The 17,705-nt window shown below is 45.2% G+C and overlaps 2 protein-coding genes across 9 annotated transcripts in view; one reads left to right on the forward strand and one right to left on the reverse strand.

The window, feature by feature from the left end:
• Positions 1-17,705, reverse strand: part of adgre5a (adhesion G protein-coupled receptor E5a) — a 219,560-nt gene that overhangs the window by 123,176 nt on the left and 78,679 nt on the right. The gene's annotated exons all lie outside the window — the stretch shown is intronic.
• The window catches only part of adgrl1a (adhesion G protein-coupled receptor L1a), an 86,694-nt gene continuing 82,799 nt past the window's right edge, over positions 13,811-17,705 (forward strand). Inside the window, exon 1 of the mRNA XM_074656427.1 lies at positions 13,811-14,169. The gene's annotated coding sequence lies outside the window, so the exon portion shown is untranslated. The remainder of the gene's footprint in view (positions 14,170-17,705) is intronic.

The raw sequence follows: 17,705 nt of genomic DNA on the forward strand, positions 1-17,705 counted from the left end.
TGTGCTCTGTTTTCAGGCTTTAACAAATCTAGCTTTGGCCAATCACAGGTCATTTTAGAGAGAGCGTTCCTATTGGCTGTTCATTCAACGGAGGCAGCTGTCAATCACTCGCAAACTCTGATCAAACGGTCAAACTAGGCAGCGCTGATCAAATATGAATCAATATTCTGTTACTGTAATGTCTATTTCTCGCCTCAAACGATATGAGTTTGCGAGTGATTAACAGCTGCTCAGAGACGACAGGCGGCAGCCGTCAGCAAACAGGCGACAGGCGACAGACGACAGCAAACAGGCGACAGGCGACAGACGACAGCAAACAGGCGACAGGCGTCAGGCGTCAGGCGACAGGCGACAGGCGTCAGGCGACAGACGACAGGCGACAGACGACAGCAGACAGGCGACAGGCGACAGGCGACAGGCGACAGGCGACAGGCGACAGGCGACAGCTCGGCTCTGATTGGTTGTTTTCCCCTGGTCTGTGAAATCTTGCAGATGCCATTAGGAGCACCGAAGGACACCGGGGGACACAAAAAAATAACTATTTAATCATATCTGCTCCACTTCTACCCACTGCAGTTTTAAGTTCAAGTGCTTTTGTGTTATTATTTCAACTGCGTTGGTCGGGGCACCTTTTGCAAATTGGCCTTGATCATTGTTGGTCGGCTGGCTTTTAACGGCCGGGCCACTGTTTAATGTTCCTGTCAGGGCGGGTTATCATGTAACCTGTTTCTCCTGTCTCCTGTCCTCGCACCTGTTAAATGGCAAGCCATCTTCGTAAGAGAGAGAGCATGAAAAAGAGAGTGGTGCAGCACGGAGCCCTTATTAAAGCTGTCCTCCAAGGCTGCCCTCTGACTGATTCCCCCTGTAAATCTCCCCTTTAATTGGAGAGGGCACAAGAAGAGAGGTGCAGCCTCAATCACAAATGTATTCTGCGTCTCTAAGGATGGATGAGAGAGAGAGAGAGAGAGAGAGAGAGAGAGAGAGAGAGAGAGAGAGAGAGAGAGAGAGGGACAGGCAGAGAGGCAGACAGACAGGAGAGGTCCTCAGAAATGCGTGGGTGGAGACCAAAACAAAAGTCAGAGGTATAAATACGACGAGGGTTTTTGAGGAGTGAGATGACATATTTACGTTCGCCCCGGAAAGTGGGAGGCGGGAGGTGAGAAGATGAAAAGGTAGCACGGTAATGGAGAGAGACGGGCAGAGAGGAGCGCCAAGGGTGATGCAAGGATAGGAGGAGAAGGACAATGGGCGAGGAAGAGAAAGTAATGGAGGGAGACAAATAGAAACGGCTGGCAGTGGAAGAAAAAGGAAGGTGTGTGAAAGAGAGAGGTAGAAGAGAGACAGGCTGATTTCACCAGAGTTGCAGCCTGAGTGTCCTCCCTTAATGGGGTTGCCATGACAACAGTGTATAAGCGAGTCAGGCTCCAGCAGAGTGTGTGGTATGTGGATGTGTGTGTGCTCCTCAAGTGATTGATTGTCTGTGAGACAATATACAGTACAATACGGTAACACAAGTGCACCTTGGGCATTTTTTTTGGTGTAAAAAAAAAAGGTGGGCGGGAGTTTATCTCCTTCCCGTGGTCGTATGTCCTTGTATGAATGACAGAGGGAGAAGGAAAGGAGCAGCTTCTCTGTCTGTGTCACTGCCCTTCCTGGTATAGAGCCAAGTGCAGTAGCTGTTGTGTACCACTGGCAGCCATGTTGAATGAGGTTAGGTGATGTCATGCCGGTCGGTCAGGTGACGTTTGTTTGGAGGGGCCCAGCTGTCACGGAGCAGAGGCAGGTCCCACAGGAGCGCCAATCTGTCATCATTATATTAATGACACGCATAGCACTGCTAGCAATGTCATCTCTTGTGTGTGCCAAAGCTAACGAGCAGCGCCCTAATTGTAAAATTAATTGAAAAACATTTTGATTAAAGACCACCCTCCCCACCCCGGCCCTCCTCCGTCTTCATCAGATCTCCTTTCACTCCGTGCTGCCGTCTTTCTATCCCCCTGGTTATGTTTTGAGTTTCCTCCCACACTATCTTTTCTCTGTCTCCTCCTGCACATTTGCATCTCTGACCTTCTCCCGTTTCCATTTGTGCTCTTGTTTCTCCTTCAACCTTTTCTAACCCACCAACAGGCTCCCTTAGCCCAGCGTTTCCTCCTCCCTTCACCACACTTATTTCTTACTATCTGTCACTCTCTTCTTTCGTTAGGCAAATTACAACTCCTTTATGTGCCCGATCTCCCTCCTCATCCCTCCTCCTCCCTCCTCTTTGTCTTTTCCCATCAGGCACCCCTCTGCGCTGCTGTCTCTCTCGTCTTTTCTCCTCATGTCTCCATTACTGTCTGTTTTTACGCCCTCGGTGTGTCTGTGTATGCGTTTGTATGCAGTGGTGGAAGTGGAAAAGAGTTCGTAAGGTCTGTGCCCGGCTTTGCCTTTGTAGCCTCAGAGACCGGTCAGAGACTCTCATTCGCTCTCACACTTTCTCCAGCAAAGCCAGAGGGAAAGAAGGAGAGAGTGATATGGCTAGTGTACATCTCCACCGGTCTTTTATTCTCTAGCCTCCCCTCTCATCTTGCCTCTCCTTCTGCTGCTCTCACTCTCCATCTCTCCCCCTTTGTGGACTGAAGTCCAGTTTATCGTTCTGCTACAGACTCCGCTGCAACATTTCTGCCTTTTTGAGCAATTGTGTCGGTTAGGGGGTGTCACGATTTGATATGACTTTCGATTTTAAGGTCACGACTCAATTCGATTTTCGATTTAAACATGCCATTGTCAGACTATGGAGTCTTGATTCGTAAAGATCAACAGATCAACTGTCATTTACACTTTCAAATCTTTCTTTAAAAAGAGAACTGAACTCCCTTTCTTTTTAGAAAGTGTTTAAAAAATTAGGCTACAATATAAAAAGCTGCATCTTTCAAAATCAGTATCTGTGTGACCCACCTCAGTACATATTCATTAAAAAAACAAAACATTAATCCTTCTGCAGTGCATTACAACTGTGCTGTAATCTACAAAAATCCGGTTTTGTTGTCATTTACTGTCGCGCTGGTTTCTCTCCTCTTTTTCTGCCCTCTCTCTCCTCTCTCTCGTCTGATCGCTGTGTGTCACCGAGGCCGGAGGCGGAGCTTTGGACACAGCCTGTGTGTGCTGAGAGACGACACCGACGGCACTCTGCAGTCCTGCTAGCTTGTTGCCACCAACATCAGCTGCTCTGATTCAACAATGTTGAGCTGAGAAAACGTGCATGTAGGCTGAAATTCAACCGTGGTGTTGTTCTGTCGGGAGAAAAATAGACTTTGGCCAATCACAGGTCATTTCAGAGAGAGCATTTCTATTGGCTGTGCACCGGCTGGTGGGCGGTGCTTGGTATTTCCTCAACAGATCTCAACATGGCTGCCGGGTGACAGCTAAATAGTACACTACAAGATGTTTCTGAAAACATTTGAGGAGAGAAATAGGCATTACAGTAACAGAATATTGATTCATATTTGATTAGCGCTGCCTAGTTTGACCTTTTGATCGGAGTGAGCGAGTGATTGACAGCTGCTCGGAGACGGCAGGCTCCAGATCAGCTCTGATTGGTTGTTTTCCTCCGGTCTGTGAAATCTTACAGATGCCATTAGGAGCACCGGAGGAAACCGAAGGACACGGAGGCATATGATTTTTTTTCAGATTACCTGTCTCATGCACTAATGTCAGGATATAGTGACCGTTTTATAAAAATAACTTTTTTTTAATCATACCTGCTCCATTTCTACTAACTGCTGCTTTAAACTAAGTAAGAGTAGAAGAGCTATGATGAGTAAGGAAGCTAACTAAATAATTAAAGTCTGCTAGCCGCTAGGTTAATTAATGCATTGTAAAATGCCATAGGTATGCAGGAAGTGTCCTGAGTATTGTAGCGAAAGGGACGGCCCACATTTCCCATCATGCCTGCCTCGTCCCGAGTGCTGGACTGAGTAGTTTAAGTTTGCTGTTTTATGTTCCAAAATGCAAATGTTACTTTTATTAGTGTTTGTAATCTAATGTGTCCGCAGTTCTTCAGTACAGCTGTATTTTCAAGGGACTTTTAATTTGTCAGGAATTATTTATTTTTCTTTTCCAGCAACCCAGAGTTAGCATGCAGCTTTAGCCGTGATGTCTAGCTCTGCTTTTCCTGCAATGTGCGAAACCCAAAGTGTTTCCACACTTTACTGTATGTGTAGTGTTTAACACTTTGGATTTAATATGTGTAAACGAGTGCAGGTGTATCCACGCGGACCCTCCGCTGTTTTGTACTTCCTCGTTGCGGCCGGCTGTGGTTTGTTTTGGTTGATGTATACGGAACGGATATGACGTCACGTTACTCAGACTGCAACAATAAAAGCGGTAACTTCCTTCTACCTCCACATAGACTCAAATGAAGCAAATATATCGATTCTGGCATCAAAAAATCGATTTCAAAATCGTAAAAAAACCCCAAAAAAAACACGATACATAGGTGAATTGATTTTTTTCCCACCCCTAGTATTTTCCTTCATACACAGCCGAGTAGTCGTGAGTGTAGAAAAAAAAATCCTGCTTTTAATTTGGATAGTCGAAATCGGAAGCCAATTTCGATCGATTTCCGATTTGGAATGGAAATCATGACACCCCTAGTGTGTGTGTGTGTGTGTGTGTGTGTGTGTGTGTGTGTGTGTGTGTGTGTGTGTGTCTGTGTGTGGAGTGATTTCTTGCACATATCATGATCTAATTAAGTAAATTACACATTAGGTATTGTAGCTCCCTCTGTGTGCCTGAGAGCTTACAGTACAGAATGTGTGAGTGCAAAATACAAGGTGTGAGAGAGTGAGTATATATAGGCTGGGATAATAATGAGAGCACCAGGGCTCATTAATGTCACTCGTTGCAATAATGATACAGACACGGAGGAGACATTGATCATCAACGAATGATCAATAACGGGCCGTATCGATCGGAACAACAGTTTGTCACCGTGCGGATCGACGTCCCTGCAGGACGCCGGGCTCCCGGGGGATGGTGTTACAGCCTCGCCACGGGCTCCTGTGTTCATTTATTCAAGAGGAAACATAGGCGCAAAAACAAATGCCACTCTGATGAATGTGTGTTTTGTGCATAATTAGGTAAACATAGCTCTTAGTCAATAGGAGAATGGATTCATGAATTAAATCTTCCTTTGTGAATAATAAGCTTTAAACATGGTTTCCTTTGTGAATAATAAGCTTTAAACATGGTTATTGAACAGCATGGGAGCGTCCCCAAATTCTTCATGTTGGCCTTAATAACAAAAACATTAAAGAGGAAATATACAAAACAATATCAGGTGTGTACATGGGAGACTGCCCTCTTAAACTGGCTCCCTTTCCTGAGTCCACCCAGACAGTCTCGGAGAATAGCTGGCAGTGAAAGAAAAGACAGCAAAGTGACTGTAACACCGGGTGGAGTGTTGCCATGGAAACGCAGCGTCACAGCTCCTAAGCAGATAACACATTCGGTGCCATTCCCCTTCATCGTAATTCCCACATCCGAGGAAGGAGCGGGAACAGGTGTGATCAACAGCTTTCTTAAATATTAGAAGGGAGGGGGGTGTTTGGCACCAGGAGCGACAGTTCTCTCTGAATTTAGAGCGAAGCTTGTTCTGTTGTAATGACGACCTTGGGGAAAGAGCGTGAGACGGGTCTGAAGCCTCGCCGGCGTGCATTGAAATGCAAAGCGAGGCAGCGTAGACGAATGTACTAGTTGCAAAACACACTGTGGCAGTTACAGTTTCTAATCTGTTACTTCTTGTTTATAGCTATTTCAACTCAAACTGTTTATTGTGTTAACTGTGGCCATCATTTCAATCCCATCCCTCGCTTTACACCCTCCTTTTCTTCTTTTATAGTCTGGAGGAAAAAATGGCAATGTTAGACAAGATGTTGAATCCTCTTCACGTGTTTGTGTGGCTGGCCCAGAGGCAGATCACCAAACAGCTGTGTGTTAGTGCCAGTGAGTAGACATTTGGTCCACTCGACCCATAACGCTGGCACACAGGGTTGGGGGACGGTGTCCAAGTCCTCCTCTCAAATCCTCGGTCCATCCGTCCATCCCCTCTCATTGTCCCCGGGGCAGCAGGCGGCCCCGGCTAAATACTGATCTGCTTGAACGGGCACAGGTGCAGCAGGGGGGTTTGTCCCGCTGCCAAATGTTGTGCTTCTGTTTCCTTTGGGCTTATGAGAGGGTTGTGCTGCTCTCTCTTTCGCTTCTGGGGGGGATTTGAAAAAAAAAAGCTGCAGATGCAAGTGTTTGATCAGCCTGCGCCGATACAACAGGAAACAGGGGAGGGAGCGAGACGAAAGTGCATAAAGAAAACAGATTGAAACAACAAAGAAGGAAAAAATCTGATGAAGATTTTACAGGAATGCTTCAGAGGTGCAGCGTCCTGCAGCTCCGGTACTCACCAACAAACGGAGCGGCGGTCCAGTTGTGTGGACGGACGCTGCAGTGCGCTTGCAGCTGTCCTCGGGGAACTGCGTTTGGTGCGGATGTGTGTGCCAGGGGTATCTTTAGAGAGGCGCGCTGCAGGCGTCCCTTCGGGAATGTAGGAAGGGGAGGGAATAGAGGAGTGCTCTGGTTTCATGCCTCAATCAGGAAAGCTTCAGGAGTGCCTCTCAAGGCTCAAGTACAAGCTAACGTCCATTTGTAGTGTATTTAAAAGAGAATGCGTGCACTTAAGGGCTACTTATTGCTTCGTGCAGCCGAACGGAGACAGTGAACGAAAGCAGATACATGCGTAAAAGCCTCGGTACACTCAAAGACTGACACATAGCACAGCAAACCTCTCCCTCTCTCTCTCTTTGAATGCCCTTGCTTTCTCATTCGCTTTATGTCTCCCAGGACAGTGCTCAGAAATGTTGAAATGGGGCCTAACCCACGAAGCAAAGAGGGAGAGTCGTTTAAGCTAAGTTAAACAAGGGCACTTAGATTTTAAAGGGCCATAATCTTCAAAAAGGGGCGCTTTAAAATCAATTGACAAGACATATAAAAGGTAAAGACAGATTGAGAGGAAGGTGTAGTTGTTGGCAGTTAAGTGACTTATTTTTATGAATGAGCGTGTTTAATTGAATGTCATTGACACGTCGCGTGTCTTTGCTTATGTGCATGTGTCCATGTCTGCAAATGTGTGTGTGTTTGCTGGGCTGCAGCGCAGGTGGGCTGGATCAGTATCCAGAGCAGCACTGAGCCAGTGATTCAGCCTGCACAGTTTGGGCCAGGATCCAATCAGGGCAGCCATCTGGTGACCAATCAGGGCCCTGGCTGTGATGTCACAGCAGCAGAGCGCTGGGTTCCATGGGAGCTGGGAGGGGTGAACGCCATGAATCACATTGGACCTCTGTGCTGGTGAAGCTGGCTCGTTGGGCCACAGAGCAGACTTATTGGGCCATAGCTATGCAAGCGTCAGCGGATTGGACGATGAGGCGTGAGGGGGCGAACTGCGCCGCTGACCGGGATGCTGGGTCACTGAAACCAGGCTGTTTGTGATTTGTGTGCCTGCAAATGTGGGAAGCGTTCTTTAATGACAAGAAGGAATTGTTGGCCTTGACACAAGCTCTTTCCTCTATTCATGGCCGAGCAGACTAGTACACAGATCTTTGCTTTCAGTGTGTTTACTGTAGATGTCTTGTGGAGAAAATGTGCATTTTATCTGTTCAAAATGTACCTTAAAGGGAGATTTGTCAAGTATTGAACATGGGAGTGGGGAAATATGCTTGCTTTTTGCAATTGTATGTATATATTTATTATTAGAAATCAATTAACAACACAAAACAATAACACATATTGTCCAGAAACTCTCACAGGTACTGCATTTAGCATAAAAATATGCTCAAATCATAACATGGCAAACTGCAGCCCAACAGGCAACAACAGCTGTCAGAGTGTCAGTGTGCTGACTTGACTATGACTTGCCCCAAACTGCATGTGATTATCATAAAGTGGGCATGTCTGTAAAGGGGAGATTCGTGGGTACCCATAGAACCCATTTTCATTCATATATCTTGAGATCAGAGGTCAAGGGACCCCTTTGAAAATGACTATTACAGTTTTTCCTTGCCAAAATTTTGCGCCACGTTGGAGCGTTATTTAGTGTTTTTCCCCAACAAGCTATAATGACATGGATTCTTTATGTTTTCTAGTTTCAAATGATGCCAGTATCTGCACTATAGCTTTAAGACTGAGCCCGCTACAACCTCTGGAAGGCTGAATAGCGTCAGTCGGATTGTTAAGAGGTTAATAGTTTATATAATAAAAGATCGATTCACATTAGGGCTGCCGCAATAACCGCAATATTGCAATACCGCGCTATTGACAAGCCAACCTGGTTGCTTGCCATCCCGCTATGATCACATTTTTTTTTGTTAAATTCTTTGCAATGGGAGCGGCACATATTTCGCATATATCCAGAGCAAGTACTCTACCTTCTGTGGACATTTTTACTTATACGGATATTCCCTATCATAGCAACCAGACGCAACCGAAGAGTCTCAGCTGAAAAATCGCACTGTTAAGCCAACCGTTATCACCGCAGGGTAAATTCCTTCACCGCGATATATTGCCAATATTGCCACGCAAACTTTCGCGATACCATCCTGTATTGATTTTTCCCTTCCCCCTATTTGTTTCACTTTGCAGATGATGGCAGTGACACCGGAGCCCTCGCAGTTAGGCCACGATGGCAGTATACTAAATGTGGTGTGATTGACAGCTCCGTTAATTCTAACATGATTAATATTTCAAGGCTCTCCTCCCGTGCGAATGCCTCCTTAATTTTAAACAGTCTCACGCCAGATCTCTAGCGCCCAGTGAGTCACCCTGACCCGGACCTACAGTACAGTGGAAATGCTTCCCAGCTTTCACACCACTTGCGGTTAGCAGGCCAGAGGGGTTGCGCGTGGCTGGGTGACAGTGAGGAGAGGAGTCTCGGGAGAATGGCTGTCACTACCGAGAGGCCCTCTGCAGGGCATCAGAGGGGAAACGGGACAGGGTGACAAGAGAGAGAGTCTCGGTGAAAGTTGACCTTAAAGAGCTTCACAGCGCCAGATATTGCTGTAACACTCAGGTCTGTGAATATTTCATCAGCCCTTGAGCGAGTTGTAGAATATAGCAGGTTGGTACAGCTATAGTGAAGTGAAGGCTATATGGAAAATGGGGTTTATGTGGAAGCAGAGTCCAAACTAGCCTACAGTATTAATGCAAATCCCTCAGATGTACAGTAGCATGTATAGGGGAGGAAGGGGATGTACTGTTGCGATTACTAAAACCAGTTAAATCCACCCTCCTTCCCTCTGGTGCTTATCTGATCAGTGGAGCAACCAGCTAGCCCCTCAGCACGGGATTTAATATCAAACACAGGCCGTAAGCCGCGTTCAATAGGCACGACAGGGATAAACATCAGTGGGAACATGCAACGTATTGCCTGCATATATAAGGGCGGCGGGGGGTGAGGCGAGCGCGTCGTCGTGACATCAGCGCTTACGTAAGTAAACAGGGGAGAGCCCCACGAGCTGGACCTCGCTTCTGCTTCACACAGAGAGTGTGAGTGCAACAAAGAGAATACAATTATGGAAAGAGAAAAAGATGAGGGAGAGGTGGAGGCAATCATGCAGAGAGACAAATCTGAGAGCCGAGCGTGGAGGTGGGAGGTGAGCGAGCTGGTGGGACTGTGTGTATGTGTGTATGTGTGTGTGTGTGTGTGTGTGTGTACTCTGTATGTGCCCGCTCTGCCGCCCCGGTGACTTCAAGTGTTATCTTCTTAGCCTCCAGACGTGACAGTGAGATAATTAGAAATGTTAACACTCACTGGAGCTTGTACTTCTATGAATTCTCAGTTTCTTTCTCTCTCTCGCTCTCTTACTCTTTCCCCCGTCTGTCTTTCATAAACACACACACACACACACACACACACACACACACACACACACACACACACACACACACACACGCACGCACTCTTGATTTCTATTATCTCCCTTAGCCCGTGTTATGAATGACACACTTAAAGCCTGGGAATGACTTGGCCATGCAGCACTGGATCACAATTAACGTTAACGCCAGCATCTGTGAAAATAATTGTCACGGCTCAATTTTGATGTGCTGATGACCCGTTTTTTTTCTTCTTCCTGCTTTTAATACGAAATACTTATTTTAATTCACATCTATTTTTACATATAGGATTATTCATTTGCTCAGTTCATTTGCCGCAAATGTGCTAATTCATTTGAATTGCAATAATCAGTCAGTTTTTTGCATATAGCACTGGTGCTACAGAAAATGAAAAGTGTTGTTGCACAGGCCACAAAATAGAGTTTAAAATGTGGTCTTAGTGTCGCTTGACGATATGGACCGACTCAAATATGTCTCCATGCTCACCAGCTAGCTAGCTGGCTAATAAGCTAAGCTAAGCAGCAGCAGGAAGGGTTCGTTGCACCCTGAGTGAAGTGACTGATTCATGACAGGTTGACATGACGTGTCACAATCATATCAGAGTTTCTATTACTAACGTGGGTGGGAGTAATGGACGCAATATGCACTTTTTAATGATACAGCACAATTTTGTAATTTATTGCAAATTATTTCGCGGCCCCCCCGACAGAGTGCCACGGACCCCACTTTGAGAATCACTGATGTAAATCAATGGAACCTCCGTTGACGTTAGCTGTCAACTCCGTTATTTATCCAAGCATGATGTGCTGCCCACCGGCTGCTAACACCTAACACCTAACACCTAACAGCTAACATTAACTAGATCTCCTCCTGCTGATTATCTGTCCAACACACTTTAAGTTCCACACCGCCGTCATGTTTTGTTTTGTTTTAGTAAGGTGACACGCACCTGAGCAGCCACATGTGCAGCTCGTGGCCAGTGAACCAGATGTGTGCATACGGTTGTTGCTCTCAGCCACATGCACGTGAGTGTTTAACCCATAGACTGTATAATAAAACTACAGGTGTGTAGTATTGTGATTTTTTTTCCAGCACAGATTTAAGGACTCTATGCAGCCGGAGACATGCATTTTAATCGCTCGGTAGACTACAACTACCAAGTAGAATAGCAATGCGCCTCACACACAAACACACACACCCTCACCTCAAATAAATAAGCGTCTCTGCCTCACACTCGCATCGCACGGGTGCTACTGCGGTCATTTCCTTCATCGCACAGACCGATTTTTTCCGTAGCATGTGTGCATGTATGTCACACTGTACAGTTCTGCTGTAGGATAAGAATTACAGATTTATTTCCTTGGATAGACAATAGACATGTATTTTTGAGGCGGCCAACAAACAGAGGCCGGCTTACTGAAGCAGTAGGAGGACACTGTGGAAATTCTAACAAATGTCTTGGCTCAAGGAAAGGGAGAGAGATACCGAGGAAGACATGCTCACTGGAGTGTTTCACATGGAAAAATGAAAAGTGACAGAAAGCTGACGGAGGGATGACAACCTTGTTTGTCCTTTACTGGATGATCAACATGTGTTACGCGGATATGGGTCCCCAAGGTGGACACGGGGCGGCTGATACAGAGGGTTCCACGCTCCACTGGAATCCCCCTGCCTTTAAATTAGCATCCTAACTCCGCTTACTCAGCTAGCGGCGCAGGCGGCGGAGCAGTGTGTGAACGCTGGCGATAATGAAAGCGCACACCGTCGACATCATTAAAGATAATCTTGGCTCATTTTGTGCTGGGACACATAATCCTAGGAAGGAGCCGTGAACAACAGGAAGGGCTCATTTTGCCGGAGCGGGGCACATAAATTCCCTCCTGCTATCATCTCCCACCACTCTGATGCTCGGTTGGAGAGGGGGAGGGAGGATAAAGAAGTACTATAGGTGAGCTTCCAGGAAACAGATCCCAGGTCAAGGCAAAGGCTTGTCTGAAGGCGTCTCCAGCGTGTGTCTAATTGAGCGCTGTGTAGTTAATTGTTTGTGCGTGGGAGGGGAGAAATCAATCTGTTTTCTCGCTGCCGTGACTTCTAGGCCTCCGGGGTGAGAGACTGGAGCTGGCAGACGCAGACATGCGCAGCTCTGCCAACAATCCCCCCCCCCCCAAAAAAAACATGCCTCGCGAGCACAGACTTGCACATGCAGACCCTTCCTCTATACTGGCACACACACTCAAACATGCACTCTCCTCAGAGGAGGAGGAGGATGTGCATGAGGGGTTATTGAGTCAGGGTAAAGTCAGATCCATCTATCGATCGGCTGCTTGCTGTGAGAGGAGTCAGGAACGTGAGACCTGAGCAGGTCAGAGGGCCAAGAGACAGAGGGGATGAGAGACAGTAAAAGAGAGAAGGCTACAGAGCTTACAGATAGTAGTACTCCTCTACACACCCATCGTCTCGGAATGCACAACCAGCTTTAGTGTGGAGCTCTACTCTACGCTTCATGAACATTACAATGAGATTCCTTCAATTTGTAACTTGGGTCAGAGCCATGTGTCAGATCAATGGGAGAGACAGAGACGTGCTAACGGCAACTAATTGTTATCCTTATCTTTTTATCTGCATCCATTTCTATAGATTATTCTATACTTAATGTTTAATATATATAATTAATCTATAGTGAGCCGCTGTGTCAATTAACATATAAATGCAAATAATGATTCAATTTGCATATTCGGCTAATCAGCTCATTTGCATGTGTTTAGTTATCTTTAAGGGTGTTTCAATTTATGACTGCTGTCGGGGAATTTGCATTTTAAATGTTTCACTGCGTTTTCCGTCGATGCGCCGGTCTTCTCTGCTAGTTTAGAGGGAACTTGCAGCAGAAGAAGCAGTGTCACCTGAATTATTTACTTTCCCTTTCAATGGGATCAGAGCACCGACTCGCATCTGATCTCATTTGAGCCACCAAAAGCTCCTCTTCCATTGGCTGAAGGAGCCGGTGGAAAGCCCGTAAGCACCCCGCCAATTGGCTGAGAGTTATTTATTCTTCTCCCAGTCAAAAACTCCTCCATTATTGATGGGAATGAAGCAAACTAGGATCTGATGATGAGATGTGAAAATGGGATGAGAACTGCGGAGGGATGGAGGGAGCATGCGAGTACAAAACAGGGGCGGTGGGGGGTATATGGAGGAGCTGAGGAGAGATATGTAGAGGGGGGGAGGGGTGATAAGGTGGATGAGTACAAACAGTACTATCCTTCACTTGGATAGCAGCAGCAGCAGGCGCCATGAGATGTCTGTTGATTCATCTCCCTTTATGCGCTTGGTTCCCTTTTCTCCACCGAACCTTTTTACCCGAACAAAGGCAGACGAAGGGAGTGATTCAGAGTGACCAGACGCCTGAGACTCTCGGAACGGAGGGGAAAAAGGTCACATGAAACAGGAGGCTCCATGGAGACCACCGACCAGAACGAAATGTGTCGATGAACTGATGTACTCTAGGCCTCCGGGGATGGGAGGACATGGAGGGAAAAATGAGTATTCGAAAAGAAAGAAAACGAAAAGTGCGGGTAGAGGCAGAGCAGTGTGTCTCTGAGTGTGTTTGTGGAATATATTTTCTTTCACACATTTTAACTGACACCGTATTTAATTAACTACTTCAATAAGAAAGATTACACAAAATATGTGCAGCGTCTGAAAGAGCTTCTGGTCCCCTTGTAGCTTTATTGCACACGTCATGTCACAATACACCGAGTTATTCTCCGGCAAATGACTAACAGATGAAAAACAGACCGACCTGACCTGACTGTTCGCATCATTAGGTCAGTATGACTTTTCCAATAACACACACATAAACAGAAGTGGATCTGTACCCCTCTCCTTTCTTTTGTTTACAGATATACTTCAGCCCGTTATTACAACTCATTAACTTTCACTTTGCTGTTCTTTTTCCGGGAATATCCAGATTTTCCAGCAAAATCTGCTGGACATCTTGTTATTGTATAATGCTTCCTGTCCCATCCACGCCCTGTTATTTAGCCAAAGCTATGCTACTTTTGCCAATTCTCTTATGCAATCAAATAGTTGAGCAGCAGTTGCTCCGTGAGGAGAGAGAGACAGAGTGGGGGAACACGACATGCAGGGTCGGCACATTTTCCCATCTAGCGCAATGGATTAAGAGTTTATTTCAACCATATTGTTGGAACAGTGGAGGAGGCCAGTCGAAAGACAGACCAAGACGTTTTTTTGGTGAGTTTTATTTTGTTTCTGTTGGGGTTTGAATGACGATATGTTTCCGCAGCTCGAACAGCTGATCTACATGCTGGAACTACGAGGGGTGGGAGGGGGCGCACATGCGTTTTACGGGTAGTAACGTTATTACCACGACGGTTAAAACAAGAGAAAATATATATTTTTGAAGACAGGACAATAGTCGCATAAAGTAGTCAATTTTTGTATCATTTAATGACTATTTGAAAAAATTTAAAATTTAAAAAATTTAAAATTGAATTGAAATTTAAATTGAAAAAAATTTACTTGGCCAGATTTTTCAATGCTGAGTTATATTTTGTAGTACAATTAAGACTGTCAAACGATTAAAACATTTAATTGCGATCAATTGCACGATTGTCCGTAGTCAATCAAGATTAATCACACATTTTTTTTCTGTTCAAAATGTACCTTAAAGGGAGATTTGTTTAGTATTTAATACTTTTATCAACGTGGGAGTGGGGAAATATGCTTGCTTTATGCAAATGTATGTATATATTTATTATTGGAAATCAATTAACAACACAAAACAATAACAGATATTGTCCAGAAACCCTCACAGGTACTGAATTTAGCATAAAAAAATATGCTCTATCATTACATGGCAAACTGCAGAGGTCAAGGGACCCCTTTGAAAATGGCCAGTTTTTCATCCCCAAAATTTAGCTTAAGTTTGGCACATTATTTAGTCTCCTTCGTGACAAGCTAGTATGACATGCATTACATATACATTGGTTGGTACCAATGGATTCTTTAGGTTTTCTAGTTTCATATGATGCCCGTATCTTCACTCTAGCTTTAAAACTGAGCCTGATACAAGGTATTAATAATAGTTATATTTTTTATATACCCTTTTGTCGTATACATTAAGCACAAGGTTTAATTGTCCCACAGTACATGTCTCAAGACACCAGAGCACACAACAAGGCAAAAATATACAAGTGTGTGCACAGTGAAGGGATGGGAGTGTTACATGTGTGTGTGTGTTTTTTAGCTTCAGGCTATGAACAGCAGTGGGGGGAGGCAGTCGGCACAGGCCCTCTGGATCCTCTCCATGCACTAATGGGTGTTCACCTGGTGTGGATCCCCGGCAAAGCGTTTCCAGCATCAGCGCTGTTGGTAATTAACAGAAGCAGGCAGTGGAAAGCAGCACCTGTTACAGCCTGACTGACTGAGGCCCTGAGCTCTGGGCTCTGGGCTGTGTCTCCCACTGCTCCTCTCTAATAATCAGACCACCACCGCCACCGCCCGTCCTTCCTCCGGGACCTCACAGCCGGAATGTATGCATGATTACGTGTGTTGTTCAAAACAAGAGGAAAAAAAAAAAAGAGGTGGATTAAGAGGACAAAGAAGGAGATATTCTACAATCATTTCAGTTGTAGCGGTGGCTCCAAACACAGCCCGAGGCTCTCTGTGTGGTTATTTCCAGCAAATGTGTATGCTGGTGTCAAACATTTACCTGTCTGGTTCCTAGACAGCCGAGCAACAGACAAACGCGAAGGCTGCTGTGTGATGATTAAACTATTGTTGTGCCGGAGACTTCATTTTACCCCTCTGGTATGAACGTGTCTATTTTTGCCACTGTTTCTGTTCAGACTCATTTATACAAACACTAGCAATTTCTCTGTCACTGATTCAGTTTGCAGTTCAAATGCAGATACAGATAAAGAAATGAGCATCATTAAGTTTGGCTGAATCAGACGCTCGTGTTTGGGTGCGCTCGCATGTGTGTACGTTATCCCTCCTGTTGTTCCTGAGTAGCTGTGATGGCTGCTGCTGTGCTGCATGTGGGACAGTGTCAGTGTGCCTTCATGTATGTGTGTATGTGCCAAAGGTAGACAGAGAGAGGAAGTGAGTGACAGCCATGTTTTAGAATTGGGGCATGTCAGCCAGGCCCTGCTGCTGTGTCAGAATCTCCTGATGCCCACGCTGGCCATCCTAAAGCTGGATAACCTTGGCAGGCAGATTGGGGTCACTACTATCAAATTAGATACATCACTCACACACACATGCAGACATACACAAACACACCGTTGCACAACACTAATCACTCCGACATGTGCATTTGGAAAAGGTAGACATGTCTGCATGCACATAAACAAACAGACTCTTGCAATGCACAACAAAATCATGTGGATGACTCCAGACAGACGTAGAGGGTCAAGGAAAATTCAGTTAAAGGTGGAGTTTGGCTGAATTGTGAAAGTCTCTACTGCCCAACCGTCACAATGAGAGAATGCACTGATACAAATCCAGATACACATCTGAGGTTTAATTAATGTGCGCTCACATTAAAATCCCCATGAAATGATAAATACATGCTCCCAGTTTTAATCCTGTGTCCCTGTGTTAATTGTTCATTTATCTCCTGTTACATGCCAAATATATGCCAAAACAAAAATCTGTATCAGAGTATTTTTACATTAAAATCCCTGTCTTTCCTCTTCCTGTAAACGGTTTCAAATGTTTGATGACTCATCCTGCACAAGGGGGAGTTTACAAAAATTCATCCAATCAAATGAGACTTTAGACCGGCCGCTATTCATCTAAATTATTTGCACATGCTCCAGAACAACAGAGCCTTTTGAAAATCTCTCAACTCTCCCTCGTCCTACTCCTGATCTACCAACAGGTGAGGGAGGAGTATGTAGAGCCAACAGTCCTCTGTAGCTCCCTATTGCACTAAACAGCCCGCCCAGCAGTCAAATCAGATGCAAAGGATTTGATTTAAATCCCTCTTGTAATTGTACATTGCTCAAATATTCCGTTTCACTGTGAGATACGTCACAGTACAGCAGTTAAAAACTTCCACTTCACTGGAACTTTAAAAGCTAAGAGCAAAAGCGTTCATGAGGCGCTCAGAATGCAAACTGCACTATTTCTGTGTGTGGGCCATTTACAGTAGTGTAGTGTGAAGCTCCGACATTAACAGTTTTGCTCATAAACAGCACTCTCAAGCTATCGTGCCAGAAATCCGAAGCAAAACTTCCTCTTTGGGACAATAAAGTGTATATTATCTTATGTTATGTTATATAAATCCAAACCCTGAAAACAAACATAAACCTGGCAAATTAATATTGACGTTGTCAAAAGGATATTTTGCCCATAAAAAGGCTGCTCTTTATCAGCTGGCTGCCCAGACTCGGAACCTGAACATTCTTACAAACACTGAACGCACCACAGCACAATAACAATGTCGGCTTCATGTTCAACGAGCAGCCTGCAGCGCACTTTTTAAACCAAGTGCATTGAAAGGGATGAAGCATGTTAAAGCCCAATGTGAAGTTAAGAAGAGGAAACAAATTATTTGGGCGAGTAAGATGCAAAACACTAGGGATGTCATGAGAACCGACACTTTGCTAAACTTCTGAAAAAGTGACGGTACTCGTGTTTTTACAGTACCGCAGGTACAATCAGGGCTCTTGACTAACGGTGTCCCGCTGTCCTGGGGAAGATAGAAAATGTGTTTGGGACGCAGTAAATGTCAACGCGTTCAGGGAGACACACTATATGTT

Source organism: Sebastes fasciatus, chromosome 13 (assembly GCF_043250625.1).
Source record: "Sebastes fasciatus isolate fSebFas1 chromosome 13, fSebFas1.pri, whole genome shotgun sequence".
In the NCBI taxonomy this organism is placed as follows: domain Eukaryota; kingdom Metazoa; phylum Chordata; class Actinopteri; order Perciformes; family Sebastidae; genus Sebastes; species Sebastes fasciatus.